General features: G+C 39.1%; 1 protein-coding gene across 1 annotated transcript in view; it reads right to left on the reverse strand.

Moving 5' to 3' along the window:
- Positions 1-15,563, reverse strand: part of SYT9 (synaptotagmin 9) — a 151,310-nt gene that overhangs the window by 134,686 nt on the left and 1,061 nt on the right. The window lies entirely within an intron of this gene.

Raw genomic sequence — 15,563 nt, forward strand, 5'->3', positions numbered from 1 at the left:
TCTTAAAATAAATTTTCCAAGTTTACAGCATATCATTCTTTTAATATGAAACAGTATTTATTTTACTATTATTTAACATAAAATTTGGATATTTATGTGCTTGATATTTTTTATGTGCATAAATATTTTTAAAAATATTTTCCTATCATTTTTGTTAGGTTTAATATTGGTATGCTCCTAGCCTTACAAAATTAATTGGGAAGTTTTCTATATTTTTCTGTGTTGTGGAATAGTTTTAAAAATATATGAATTGTTAAGCCTCTACAGAGAATAACTTGATAATTTTGTATTAAAATATTTAATGTGTATAAGTCTAGATTTAGCAATTCCAATTCTAGTTTGTTTGTTTGTTTGTTTGTTTGAAATAAACAACTGATTCTTTTTGGGTAGTGGAAGTGCTTGTGACCATTACTTATTTCTTGTGCTAATTTAAAATAATTTTCTTCTTTTTGCAATGAGAATTTAAAACATATTTGCAATAACTATTATGGTTCCAACAAAAGAGAGGATGATGCATTGCTGACATTTTGATAAGCTGACCTATACAAATATCTGGGCCTGTAGCTTATAATGTCTTCTAGATATTTTTATACCAGCTCTGAAATGTTTATACCTTCCACTCAATTTGTATGGAAATATCATTGGCATATATAGCATTTTCTTATATAAGTATTGAAATCTCATCTGCATTGGTTATTATATTCATTTTCTCATCCCTTTTGCTTTATATTTATCTTCTCACATTGTTTTTTTTTGGTCAGAATAGCAACATATTTATTTACAATTCAAAGAAACATACTTGGTTTTGTCCCCCCCCCCCCCCCATTTTCTAATTCATTAATTTCATCTTTGGTATCACTAATGTTTTCTTTGCTCCTTCATTTTTTGGGGAGATTACTTTATTTTTTCCATTTCTAGGTTCCACACGTTAATGGTTGGTTTATTTATTTTCTATTATTCTGTTTATGTACCATATCAAGTTAAAGTTATGAATTTTCGTTTAAATATCACTTTGGCTGCACTCCACAGTCTTGATATATGTACTCTCTTATTTCCATTGTATTTTCAAAATCTATAATGTCAGTTTCCATTTCTGATTATTTATTTATTTATGTATTTATTTATTTATTTATTTACTGACGCTGTCTCTGAAAGAGTTCAAGTTTTAGGTGGTTAGGGTTTTGGTGGTATTGTTTCTTGTTGCTCATTCACTAATTGTTTTATTGCATTATGGTCAATAAATGTGGCCCAAATACATGGCCTGATCAGTTCCCCTTTTATGATAGTGACCACTTTTTTGAAATAGTCTATGAACATGATTTTTCTCTTGGTTAGTATAAAATTCATACAAATCAAACTTTTATTTTATATTTTATTGATTTTTTACAGAGAGGAAGAGAAAGGGATAGAGAGTTAGAAACATCGATGAGAGAGAAACATAGATCAGCTGCCTCTTGCACACCCCCTACTGGGGATGTGCCTGCAACCAAGGTACATGCCCTTGACCGGAATCGAACCCGGGACCTTTTGGTCCGCAGACTGACGCTCTATCCACTGAGCCAAACCGGTTTTGGCACAAATCAAACTTTTAATGAGATTTTTCTATCTATTTATATGTCTATTGGAAGTGTCAGATTATTAGTGAAGTGTGGTAATCTCCTTTTATAATTATGATTTTTCTAACTTCTCAAATTTTAACAATCTTGGTTCTATATATTTAAATATTGCTTCATTTCTGAAAGGTAAAAGTGTATGGCTGCTAAGTCTTCTTTATTTATTGTCCTGTTGATAAATTTAAAATAAGTTTTATTTACCAGCATCCTCCCTTCATATGAAGATCAAGGAATTAGGAGGAGGGGCCACATCGCAACCACAGTTCTCTCATTTCACAGGGTGACTAAGGCAGGATATAGTAGCCTCTAAAAACCAACTGCCAGATTTCAGGGACTGTTTGTTTATTCTTCTTTACTTTATTTTCTTTTTAAAAACTATCTCTTCAAAGGGACAGGTATTGGTGGGTTTGTACCTCTGTCTTCTAATCCAGACCAAAGACAGGGAATGTGACTGAGATTAGTCTAAAAATTTTAGACAAATTCAATAACTGGCTTATACATTTTCTGTATTTCTCTGAGTCATTTTGTACTAAAAGCCAAGTAGATACCTTTTTACAAGAAAAGGTAAAATAAAGTAAGTTTTACTTAATGACTTTTATGTCACATTCAGTATATTACAGGAATGTTAGTTTAATCAGCATGAGGCTTTGCAAAAAGAGCAGATACAGACAATATACACTCCACAGATATTTTAAACTTGTTATTTTAATATATTTAATGAAACTAGTTCTTGAACTTTTAAAGAACCAGCTAGTAGTTGCCCGAGCTGGCTTGGTTCAGTGGATGGAGTGTCGGCTTGCAGACTGAATGGTCACAGGTTTGATTCTGGTCAAGGGCATATGCCTGGATTGTGGGGTTGGTTTTCAGTAGGGGACGTGCAGGAGGCATCCAATCAATGATTCTCTCTCATTATTGATGTCTCTATCTCTCTCTCCCTCTCCCTTCCAATTTTAAATCAATAAAAAAAATATTTTTTTTAAAAAGAACCAGCTAGTACAGTGGTCAACAAACTCATTAATCAACAGAGTCAAATATCAACAGTACAATGATTGAAATTTCTTTTGAGAGTCAATTTTTTAAAACTTAAACTATATAGGTAGGTACATTGTTATTAACTTAATTAGGGTACGTGGTATTTTGTGAAAGAGCCTCATTCAAGGGGCCAAAGAGCCACAGTTTGCCGACCACTGAGCTAGTGTAAAGCTAGCTCTGATCCTCCTAACATTTCCTCGTGTTCATAGCAGCAGGATTAAGGCCACTGTTTACCACCTGCTGCTGCCCAGGAGCTTCCCTGATCAGAGCCAATGGCTGTCCACAGCACTGCGTCCACAGCCCAGAACCGTCACCCTTTACTATGAAGGCGTACTCCGTAGTGCTCTTGTTTGTGAATCTGTCCAAGTTAACGTCCCAATTCCCACAATCTAAGGCTCTGGTAAGAGAGTGGTGATTGAGTCACTGAAGCGTTAGACAATATGAAAATTAAAAGATCATAAAACCAATGTAATGAAAAAGAGCTGCTATTTTAAGCTTTATGGGCTTACAGAGTGAATCCTCTCAAACTGAAGCTCTGGGGATTAGATGCCCCACGAGAAGCCTACAGCAAGCCACACGTAAGCGGGCTCTAAAGCAGTTGTGGAGTTAGGACCGACGGGTGATTCTACCCACAACAGCTGGAAGGCAAGAAGAAGCACGTGGGGGATTTTCTAGTTCTCTTTGTAGACTCTCTCTGAAATATATTCCATAACATGATGAATTTTAACTCTCTGAAAAATTAAAGTAATTCACACAAAGCACTTTAAAAGCCCTGGAAGAAGGATGACCTATAAATTCAGGATATTACAGTGACATTAAATCTAAAGTAGCGGCCACAGTGGAACAGATTAAAGAAAAGCAAACAACAGTTTTCTCATTCCCTCTGAAATAATTTGGGAAGCATTCAGAGCTGGCTCGGCTATGCCATCCATATTATTGACACCCATGTTATTTGAAAAATTGAGAAAGGAAAATATGTTTGACCTAAGATTTTCTGAAAAGTGTTCAAAGTAGTTCTATTGGGGCTCCTCTTTCTTTGTTTTCCCAGTTTTTTCTGACAGGAAGTGAACATGTTAACAGGAAGCGAACATGTTGGCAAGAATGAGGGGCAGCCCACAGGAATCAATCAAGCATGTTCTTCTCTGAGTTCACAGCCTACTTAGAATTTTTACAGAGTGCATTTACAACATGATTATCCTAAATTAAAAGTAAACCATAATAATGGTACTATAAGCCTAGCAATAAAGAAGACCGTGATTTTAGTGCCAGGATGCTAGAGTTACATCCTACAGCTAATTTTTATACAGAATTTATAATTAGTTGTGCCAACAGCAGACATACTTACTAATACTTTGAGAAACCTCCCACTCTAGTAATAAAAAAAAGGATCAATGACAGATAGTAAAAGCGTTTTTGTGCTTGGATTTTCTTACCTAATCTTTTATAACAAATTTAAACAAATGGTTAGATCATTTATTTTGACTTTGGCACTATAAAAAGTAATATCCACCCATTAAGGCCATAAATGCTTGTAATTTGCAACCTTTGGCTGCACACCAGACTCATGTGTTGAGATAATCAGAAGATTCTGATTTAGTCAGTCTGGGGAAAGGGCACTTGCATCTTCAGAAGTTCCTCCAATTGATTCTGATGCGTAGCTGGGATTGAGAATCACTTTATAAAACACTTCAATTTAGAAGCAGCCTTAGAATTCAACCACTTCTCACGCTCTGAGTTCCAGTAACTTCTTTCCCATGGTTCCAGCAGTTAACTTCCCTGGACATCTGCATTGGATCTCATATACATCCTCAAAATTAAAAGTATTCAGAGTTATTCTCATTACTTCCCCAGACTTCCTGTAGTAGACCTGATAAGACCTCCCGTGTGCTTGTGCCAAAAATTTGGGAATTAGGATCCCTCCATTCATTTCAGTGTACTGAGTATTTTACCTGTTGAACATTTTTTTATATCTATTTCTGATTCTCCAACTCCATTTTCTTAAAGCATTCCTTCAACACCTCTGCCTAGATAAATACTAATGGCCTGCTACTTCTGGTGTTTCCTCTAGATTCCCCTAGATGTGAATGTCATGTGGGCTAAGTGTAGCCCTTACACCCCTTGCACTACAGATACCCAGCTCGTCATGGACACCTACTCTTCTTCTTCACTCTCCCCGTCTTATTTCTGGCTTATTGTCACTCTCTCCAACACTACTTTCTTTCTTCTTAATTTTTGGTTAATTTAATACCCCCCAAACTCTGATATTTCCATCCTTCTCCTTGTCTCCTTCAGTAATTTGTCTTCCACCCTAACTTAGGGCCTCACTCCCATGATCATACCCTATCTAGACCTGACCATCAAACAACTCAGCCCTTCCATGATCTCTGGCCCCCTCCTCCTCACTGCAGTCTCAGGAAGCAACCCAGCCCAGAGGGCCTACAATCCTGTCGCCTTTGGACTATCCCTAACCCCCACATATCCACTTTACCCTCCTTACTCAGATGAAATTTCAGAGTCAGTAATCCCAATCACTCCATTCTATACATCCTCAACTCTCTGCAACTCTTTCATTGCCATACATAAGCACGGCCCTGGTCAAACACAATCTCCTGTCTCTCCGTGCCTGCACAAGCAGAGCTGTCTGGAAGAAAATTTCACCTATGGTGGGGATATCACTTTAAATTCACGATCATCAACTTCAAGAGGGTCCTTAAGGTTGCCTGGCAAACATACTCCACCTCCCTAAACCATTCACTCTTCTAGCTCCTGGACCAGTGGTTGGCAAACTGCGGCTCTCAAGCCACATACAGCTCTTTGGTCCCTTGAGTTTTCAGCAAAGGCCAGCTTAGGAGTACCCTAATTAAGTTAATAACAATGTACCTACCTATATAGTTTTAAAAATTTGGCTCTCAAAAGAAATTTCAATTGTTGCACTGTTGATATTTGGCTCTGTTGATTAATGAGTTTGCCAACCACTGTCCTGGACTATCAGACCCTTTTCTGTTTTCTTTTCCATCACCTCTTACCCCACCCTCAGTCTCAGCTGATAACCTTGCTGCTTCCTTTCTCACCCATAATGGAATAGCAATCAGTGGACAAATTCTGTAAGATCCCCGAACCGTATCTACCCACCGGGGCCTGTATATTCTGCTCCGGCTCCTCGACAATGAACGAACTGATGAAAACGCCACCTACTCAAGCACACCACTCAGGCAGTTCAATTCTCTGTATCACTTTTAACATGCAGTTATTTTGTCCTTAAAAACCATCTTTTGAATTATTATTTTCTTTCACAACAAAACTCAAAGAAAGTTATGTACATTCCCTTTCTTCAACTTCTGTTCTCTTTTGAAGAGACTTTAGTCAGACTTTCGCCAACTCAGCTCACCCACCTCTCTTTCAAGATCACTCAATTCAAGGTCACCAAGGAACCTGTGTGTTGCTAAAGGCAATGGCCGGTTCTGTCCTCACCTTACCTGATCTGCCAGCTGCATTTCACACAAGGGGCCCCTCTCTCCTCTCCGGAATACTTTCTCCACGTCCGGGACACCACGATCCTGATCTTCCTGTGTGCTTGCTGATCCTTTGCCTCCTTTGTTGGTTCCTTCTCATCGTCCTAACCTCTAACTAGTTGTTTGACTTCTTTTTAATATTCATTTGCCTCTCGGTAATCTAGTTTCTCAGCTTTAAATATCATCCTTATGTTGATTGTTCCCAAATGTATATATGCAGACTATAGACTTCTTCCGTGAACTCCTGGGAAGGATATCCAGATACTCATTCAAGGACATTGCTCGAGCAATCCTCCCCTCCTTATCCTACATCATGCATTTCTCTTCTCTACTAGATCATTCCCATCACATTAGTGCTGTTATCTCTTACAATTTAAAACAAAAACAAAAACCCTTCATCTCACTTTTCTCACAAAGTCAAGATCCCACGCACTACCTGCCAGCCCAAAGCAGACCTACTCCAGGCCGGCCCTTTCTGATAACAAGCCTACATCATCAGAAAAAACGCACAGACTGTGCATATCCACAAACTGAGTTGTTTCAATGCAACTCAATATGTTGCTTTTTCATTGTTAAATAACCAGGCAAAGAAACAAGATGTCACTGTTGGCATTGTCTGAAATTATATTGGGGCCCAGATGCTTGAACCAGGCGGCTAAACTTGCAAAAGGTAGTTTTTACAGCTATATGAGGTGATTATACTTGCGTTTCAGGGTGACATGATTGGGAATCTAAAGTAGGCAATCCCCCATTCTGTGATTCCCAGCTGTCAGGACCTCACCTTGGACAGGAAGAGTGTCCTTACCACCCACTCGAGCTCACTCCCCACAGAACCAGAAAGACTTGAGTGCCCTCACAGAACTCCCCCCATCCTGAAATCTCCTGTAGTACTTTGCTGAGAAAAGATCCTTTGGGCTCATCACAGGAAATTGTATTTCTTTCAAGATTTCTGCATGGAAGTGCTCTAGCCTAAGCCCTCCATGGGACTTTGACAACAGCAGGCAAGAACTCCCATGAGCTGACCAGTGTCTACCAGAAACAGACTCATCCCTCCCTCTACAGCCCCACCACACACTCCGCTTACTTTTACCGAAGATCTGCTCTCTCCTGTCTTAGGGCCTTTCTGAGATCCTAGATTGCACTGTCCTTCCCATCCACACTGTTCTACCCAAGAATCAACTTTTCTGGGAAATCACTGCAGTCCCGCTGAGTCAGCTAATTACTTCTCTCCTCTTCCCTGCACCGTCTCCAGCACATATCTCCCTTCTTCTCTTCATTGTATTCATTGTAAATATTGTTTTACCTCAATTCCTAGAGGTAATAACCATGTTTAATGTGTCTCTGAATTACTGATGCCTAATCTAGTACCTGGCACTTAAGAGGCACTCAAATTTTTAAAAATTTAACTTAATTATAAGTTAAAAAGAGTGGTCATATCAGTGTGGCTAGAGTAAAGGTTACATGAGTGCTGGAAGGGAAGAGAGGTTGGAAAGAGGGAGAGAAAACATAAAGGAAAAAGATATCCGAGTTATGTAACAACAAGTTGTTTTCATATTTCATATAAATAAAAGCAGCACTTTGCATGGAAAGAATATTACAGTGTGTTAGTTTTCATCTCTTTGCCATTATGGGCAGAAAATGAAAAATTCTAATACTCAACATTGTTCAATTAAAGCTTAACCCTCCCATCAAAAAAAAAAAAAAAAAAGAATGCCACAATGAATCCTATTTCCTGATGCACCCCGAAAATATGATAGATTGATTATAGTCAGATAATCTGAATTCATTCATTAACAATATTCCACCTATGAGCTAATTTAACAGAATATTTATATTTTATACTAATGCAAATTGGTAAGAAAACTGGTAGATTCTCAAAAAAATAAACTGGCATATGGTAGGGAATAAACACAGGAAAGTTACATAAGAGGAAATACAAGTAGGTTTAAAATATTAAATATATTCAATCCTACCTACAAGGAGTACAAATTGAAACAACAATGAGGTAGCTACTTTAAAAAGAACAAGTAAATGGCCACACATATGCTCTTGTAAAGAAACACAGGTCCTGTTAAATAGCAACCCTAAGTTCACGTTCTACCACCTCATGCTAGTGGACTGACTGCTGGCCTGGCGCAGGCTTAATGGCATCGATCTACTGGAAAGCAATCTGAGCCCACTGCTCATCATTTATCATTAAGAAATTCATCATTTATCATTAAGAAATTTTCCCAAAAGGGAGTAGGATATCATAAATATAAAATATTATAAATAGTAATGAAAAAATTAGAATCTAGAAATCCCCTCCCCCTAAAATAGCTACATTAAAAAGGTATGTTTACTCTTTGGAATATATATTGTCATCACAGTAATTGCACAATTGTCCATTATGGAAAAATTATAATAGGTATAATGGTTAATAATTATTGAACATTTGCTATGTGCCAGTTACTTTGGTATTTCATGCATTATGAGATAGGTAATAATAGAGGATTGGCAGATTTAGCAAATAAAAATGTAAGGTGTCCAGTTCAATTTGAATTTCAGATAGATAAGCAAAATCTATAATAATAAAAGTGTAATGTGCTAATTAGACCAGACATCCTCCCGGACAACCTTCTGGACAAAGCAAGGGCTGTGAGGGAAGCCTGGGTCCCAGGTGCCAGAGGGAAGCAGGTGCCAGCAGCCGGGAAAGGAAGGCCTACTCTTGCACAAATTTCATGCATCGGGCCTCTAATTATTTAATATAAGTCTGTCCCATGCAATATTATCTGTTGCTTATCTAAAATTCAAATTAAATTGGGCTTTCTGTAGTTTATCTGGAGTCTAGTAATCCATTTTACTGATGAAAAAACAAGGACACTTACATGGAGCACACAGCTAATAAGTTGTAATAAAATTCTAAGTTTACAAAATGTAGAACAGAAAATTTGTCTCTGAATGATTACAAATAGGTGAAACCTGCATGTCATGGACACAGCTGAGAGGAGACATGGACAGGTGATGCTACCACCACCAATTTCGAGTTATTGAGCACTTACTCTAGTCGGGCGTGGGGAACCTTTTTACCACCAAGGGCCACTTGGATACTTATAACATCATTAGCAGGCCATACAAAATTATCAGCTAAAAATCAGCCTGCTATCTTTGGTCAAACATTTAAAACTCACCCCTAATGGGGAACCTTTTTACCACCATGGGCCATTTGGATACTTATAACATCATTAGCAGGCCATACAAAATTATCAGCTAAAAATCAGCCTGCTATCTTTGGTCAAACATTTAAAACTCACCCCTAATGCCTTGTCAGGGCCAGACCAAATGATTTCCCAGGCCTTATAGGGCCTGCCACTCTCCATTCCCCACCCCTGCCCTCAGCACTGTGCCAGGATAGCCACCCACTCCCATTTTACAGATGAATAAAGTGAAGCGTTAAATATTTTGCTCGAAGTCACGAAGCTAGTAAGTGCAGGATCAGATTCTGACTCCAAAGCTCTCGCCTATTCCATTTTGTCATCTTGATTTCCCGGGTGAGTTCATTTATTTTTCTTTCAGACGCAGCTCTATCAATGTTGATGCGAAAGTTTTTGTGTGATAAAGTACCTGCACAGGATGACTATTTCAAGGAGATCTGCAAAACCTACCTCATGGAATTGCCTTGGTTTAAAGCCGTTCCCCCAGCCAACCAATGAAACACATAGAAGCAGCAGCCACGGAGCACTTTTATGGCTGAAACTGTGATTTCGTTTAGAAAGGAGAAATACTCCAACTTATCCCTTAAAAAATGAGACTGCTCTCCCACTGCTGCCTCTCACTAAGTCCCTCCCCTTTTCTCCAACGTACTAGGTAGCATGTGAACTTACTTCTTTCAAGTAAATCAGTTAAGAAAGAACTATGGTGTGTTTGTTTGTTTGTTTGTTTGTTTGTTTTTTGAAGCCAAACATATGGGAAAGCACATGTGCACACACAAACACAGAAATTCCAATACGCTTTTCCAGTGTAAGCAGTGCCTATCTTCTTTACAAAATAGAGAATTTCAGGGTACTTTTCCTGAGGTGACAGCTTAATTTTTCTGTGAGAGTTCAGCCCACATCAAAGTCTTTTTGATTATTTATTCTTTTTTAAAAAATATATATTTTATTGATTTTTTACAGAGAGGAAGGGAGAGAGATAGAGAGCTAGAAACGTCGATGAGAGAGAAACATCGACCAGCTGCCTCTTGCACACCCCCTACTGGGGATGTGCCCACAACCAACGTACATGCCCCTGACCAGAATCGAACCTGGGACCCTTCAGTCCGCAGACCAACTCTACCACTGAGCCAAACCGGTTTCAGCTATTTATTCTTAAAAGAGGCAGCTGATAACAGGCTGCCTGTGAAGCCTTCATCATGGTTTGCTTTTGTTTTTCCCTCTTAACAATTGCCTATACAACTAGATGGTCCATGTAGAGGAATCCCACAGAGATGAAAACACACTTGTTTAAATAAAATATTTATGAAGAGGCTCCAAAATGTCACTGAAGTAAATGTAAATTAGATCTTCACATATTATGCATCCAATATACCACTCATTCCTTAGAAGACAATTTCCTGATTGCAATTAACATTCATTTTTAAAATTAATCCCTTAGTGCATAATGACATCAATGTCTATTCATAAAAATCCAGTGTTTTCAGGTTGATTTTCTTTGGACTATCTGTGAAAATGTGAATTAAGGCTAATATTTAATCTTGGTAATTATTTTGGAAATTTTCCCTTAGAAACTATATTTAATTATCATTTTACATGCACATCTTCTAATGAGTTTACTTCACTCTAATTCACTACAATGTGACATTAATAAAATTTCCACATTATGGCCTTTTAATGAAATAGTATTTGGCATGATTTTCTCAATTTGTTCTTTCTTTTTCCCCCCAATTGAGTGAACATAATAGATTCTCAGGATAATTTTAAAGAGTCTACAAAATAAAAGTTTGGGATAATAATGTCAAAAGAAAGTTAAGAATTCATTGATTTAGGTAATAAGGGTGCAAGGGTCACAGTCAAAACTCCTGACATTGGATACCATCTTTCCTAATTTTGCAAGCTGAGCAGAGTCAGGTGGATTCATCCTCCGTTGGATGGTCTTAAGAGTTGTCCTTCTCCTGGCTGCACATTTGAATCAGCTGAGAAACTAAAAAAAATACTGATATTAGACCCCAGCCCCAGAGATTCCGATGGAATGTTTTATTTTTGTTTGTTTGTTTGGCAAAGCTGCCTAATGTCAAAAACCACTGGCCTAGAAAAAGCTTTTCCTGAATAGGGTTACCATCCATCTAGAAAGAGGAGTAATCAGTGCTGTGTCTTCAGGCCCTGCTTCACACCCTATTGACCAGGTGAGCCAGAAAATGAAGAAAAGTCTCTAGAAATACAAAGCTAGAATGTCAATGGAAAACCAGTATCCTGAATAATTCATAAAACTCAAATAGTTCATATCATTCAAATTCATATAATTCAAAAATGCATAACCAAAAACTGAGCTGAATCCTTAAAACTGCATAGAATTTAAACTACACTTAGAAATAAAATCCAATATAGAAGTGCAGAACAAAGAGAGTGAGTCTAAAGATGGCTCTGATGAGAAATACCTAGGGAATTTGCATTGACAATAACCCCTACACTCTTAGGATATGTGAGGTGTTTACCTAAGATTCTACCTGACTTAGGCTCAACTCTTTGCTTATAAATGGAACCCATGGCCTTGGGCTAGCTTAGCTGTCTGAGTTTTAGTTTATTCATATACATCAATCTTGTAACAATGCCCCTCAAACTTCAATGTCCCTATGAATTAGCTGAGGCTCCTGCTAATCCACAGAATCATATGCCTGACGATACCTATGGGCCTGGTCCACAGATGAACACTTTGAGCAGCAAGATATTAGAAGACATTAGAAGGATTAAGTTAAGTGGCTCACACTAAATGCTTGGCACAGACATGGTTGGCAGTCTACAGAAGGAAAGACTTAAGAAGAATATAATAAAATGTGGTGAAAAGCTAGAAGTCCCATGTTACCATTCTCTTTTCCAGATGTGGAAACAACAGGTTGAGAAAAGTTAAAATAGCTACTTTCTGACAGCCAAAGGTGTGTAAGGGGAAGAGACATTCTCTCCACCCCCCATAAGAGACATTCTTTTTGACAGGGAAAAAGTACAAGCAAGATCAATGGATGAAAGTAAAAGACAGCTTTTCATTCCATACAAGGAAAAAACCTTTTAACAATAAATGCTGTCCTGTAATCAACTGGCTCTCTTTAGGAGAGAGAATGAAGTCCCCACTTAAAAAATCCAAGCACAGACCAGTTGGTGATGTTAAATAAAACGTGTTTCAGGTCACTGTTAAACACACAATAAGTACAGTTTAAAAAAATAAATCAGGAACCTCCTCATTTCCCTCCCCACTCCAACTCTACTCCCCCTAAAGTCTTCTATGTTGTAAATGGAGATACTTAAGTCAAAAAGCTTTGGAGTCATCCTTAACTTCTGTTCTGTCTCTCCTCACATTCATTCCATTGACAAACCCTAGTGTTGTGCCTTCAGTGTCCATACTCCAATTCCTTCTCACCATCTTCGTTAAGACGACCCTGGTCCGAGCCACTGTCTCCTCCGTCTGGATTACTACAATAGCTTCCCAACATGTTTCTCTGTCTTCTAGCCATGACCTTCTCAAGTATTTTTTTCAACACAGCAGCCAGTGTATTGCCACTTCTCTGCTCAACCCCTTCTGATGGCTCCACATCTCATTCAGAGTAAAAATCAAAGACTATATAATAGTTTACAAGGTCTTACGTGCTCTTCCCCCTCCAACCCTTGATCACACTTTTTGTTATCTCCATCTTTTTCACTCTGCTTCAGATGCCCTTGAACTCAGTGTTTCCTTGAATCACATTAAGGACACTTCTGTCTCAGGACCTCTGCACTTGCTCTTCCATTGGCCATGAAGGCTGTTCTCTGAGATTTGCAAGTTCATGTCCCACATTGCCAAAACAGTAGATTTATTTGTCTTTGTTTGGCAAATAATACAATTAATAATAATACAAGAATAATTTGTTTTTTGCATACTCAAACTGTAAAACTATTTTTTGTCCCACGCTTCTGGTATATGAAACAACTGAAAGACCCCTAACAGAAACATTCTAATTGCTTTCTGTGGAAAAAGGTACTCACACTTAGCTTAAAGGTCAACACTTTACTTTCCATAGTTGGTACAGATGAAGAACTGGTTCCAATTGAGACTTAGCTTCACTTTTTAAAAATCACACTTTATCAAATCCTCTTTTAACATCAAGTTAAGAAAGAGAAGGTGCAATACTCCCACATCAGAGCTCTGAAGGAAGCACCCTTGTGATGCCCACTGGTCTGTAACCCAGGCTTATCCCACTTGTAAGGTGAACAAGCATCCTAGAGTCAGTGTCACTCTGCTGTCCACGGGGAATTACCTGTGTTTTCTCCTTTTAAAACCAAAGTTTCTCAACTGAGCTTGAGAAGACCTGGCCACCACTAGGTAGCCATGGACGGAAATCATGGAGAGCTGGGGCGCGGCAGCCAGATGGGTTCCTTCCTAGAAAGGAACAGCTCCCTCCTGGGACTCACGTTCAGGGCCGCTGTGCAAGGCGGTCCTGGTTCACTACACGCACCATGCACAGTGTTTGTTGCGCAGCTACCCCAGCCACTCAGCTTGTAGGGATCAGGAATTGAAGCCACTCTAGGTGTGTACAATCAAACAGCTTCAAAGGGAGGGAGATAAATGCATCTGGTGTAAGAATCAATGTAAGCAAGGAGAGGAAAGAGGAAAGTGAAAACAAAATTCTGGCCTGAACTGAAGTACCCTGGGAGAGAGGGTACACTTTGGATGTCAACTTCAGCCTCAGTTCCTCTCTCCTTCACTCACAATCTCACAGCACCCCCCTTCCCCCCAACTCCTTCCTCAAAAGCAGGAGACTTCCTGACACAAACCCATAATCCTCATGGGCTGCCTCAAAACCCCCCTTGCTGTAGTTTAAGAAAGCAGAGCAGTGCTTTCAAGAACTCCAAGCAAAGGAAGGCATACTCCTATCCACGGCTGCGTCTCAGCCAAAGAATCAGATTTGCCTTTTGTAAGGAACCTTCTCTGTGACTCTTTCTCAAGGGCAGCCCAGTGCAGGGGTGGAGGGAGACCTAAGAACATGAGATTCCAGTTCATGGATGAAAAAGAACAGAGGCATAAAATCGGCCGAAGAGATGTTAAATACGCAACCCGGCAAGAGACCTACCTCATCCATCTTCTCTTGTACAAAAGCCGAAGACAAGCGCTTATGGGGGATAACAATGGGGACTCGTGGCACAGTCGCAGGCAAGGACCTGGGACGAGGCAACACGGAGGCTCGCTTTGGGTGCAGCATGCTAAATAACGGTCTTGTTCCTGCTGCCGAGGACAGAACCTGCCCCACTCAGGACTTCATCCCGCGCCCCTAGTTCGTGACGTGCGGCACGCTCATCCACGCCCGTGGTCTGAGCAGCATGTCCCATTCAGCAACAAGCCACACAAAGGCCGGACATTACAATTCTGGGGAAATCATTTGGCATCAACAGAATTTCCTGACTTAACTCTCCACTTTGCGTACAGAACACGTTACTGATCACCCAATAAGCTTAATTAATGTAACCACAGGCAATAGAGAACAATATTTTTTTTCCTTCTTCCATAGAAATAAAAGGCTTTGAGTAGGAAAAATAGATTGCAAACTTTTAACAGATGAGTCCTCTTCACCCTACAGATTCATTTTAAATATACTATCCAAGGAAATGCTTTTTAAGTCAGGCTCCGTGTGTACCTCTTTATGAATCAAGCCATTCTCTAACTTATCCTTTGGGAAATGGATTTTTTATATAACAGATTGGCTTAAAATGAGGAATATTTGTGCTGGATAATTTGCACAACAATAGCTCATTTCCAAAATGTATACACAAGACAATCAGGGAAAAGGCCTTTTTTTTTTTCCATCCCACCTTTAACAACCCAATCACAATTACTTTTTTTTTTTTTTTTTTTTTTTTTTTTTGTATTTAGGCTGAGAGGATATTCGAAAAAATATTTTTCCAGGTGAGTAGAATCCCAAGAAAATATTTACAGGGATTGTGCATGTAACTAGTAGTGGATGAGAAGTCAGATGCGGGAGACCCAGAGCCTTTGGGGAAAGCAAATGGCTCCACCAAAACTCCCTCCTCAAGCCTTGATTGATCAAATGCCAAGATAAACTAACTTTCCAAAGTTAGGAGCCTCACAACTTTCCCTGGGGATAACACTGCAGGTGCACACGCCTTGACCAGAGAGCCCACTGGCCCAGGTGTGCCCAGAGGTGGCAGCTGGTCACGCCAGGCGCCAG

The sequence above is a fragment of the Pipistrellus kuhlii genome, unplaced genomic scaffold (assembly GCF_014108245.1).
Source record: "Pipistrellus kuhlii isolate mPipKuh1 unplaced genomic scaffold, mPipKuh1.p scaffold_m20_p_9, whole genome shotgun sequence".
NCBI classification, from domain to species: domain Eukaryota; kingdom Metazoa; phylum Chordata; class Mammalia; order Chiroptera; family Vespertilionidae; genus Pipistrellus; species Pipistrellus kuhlii.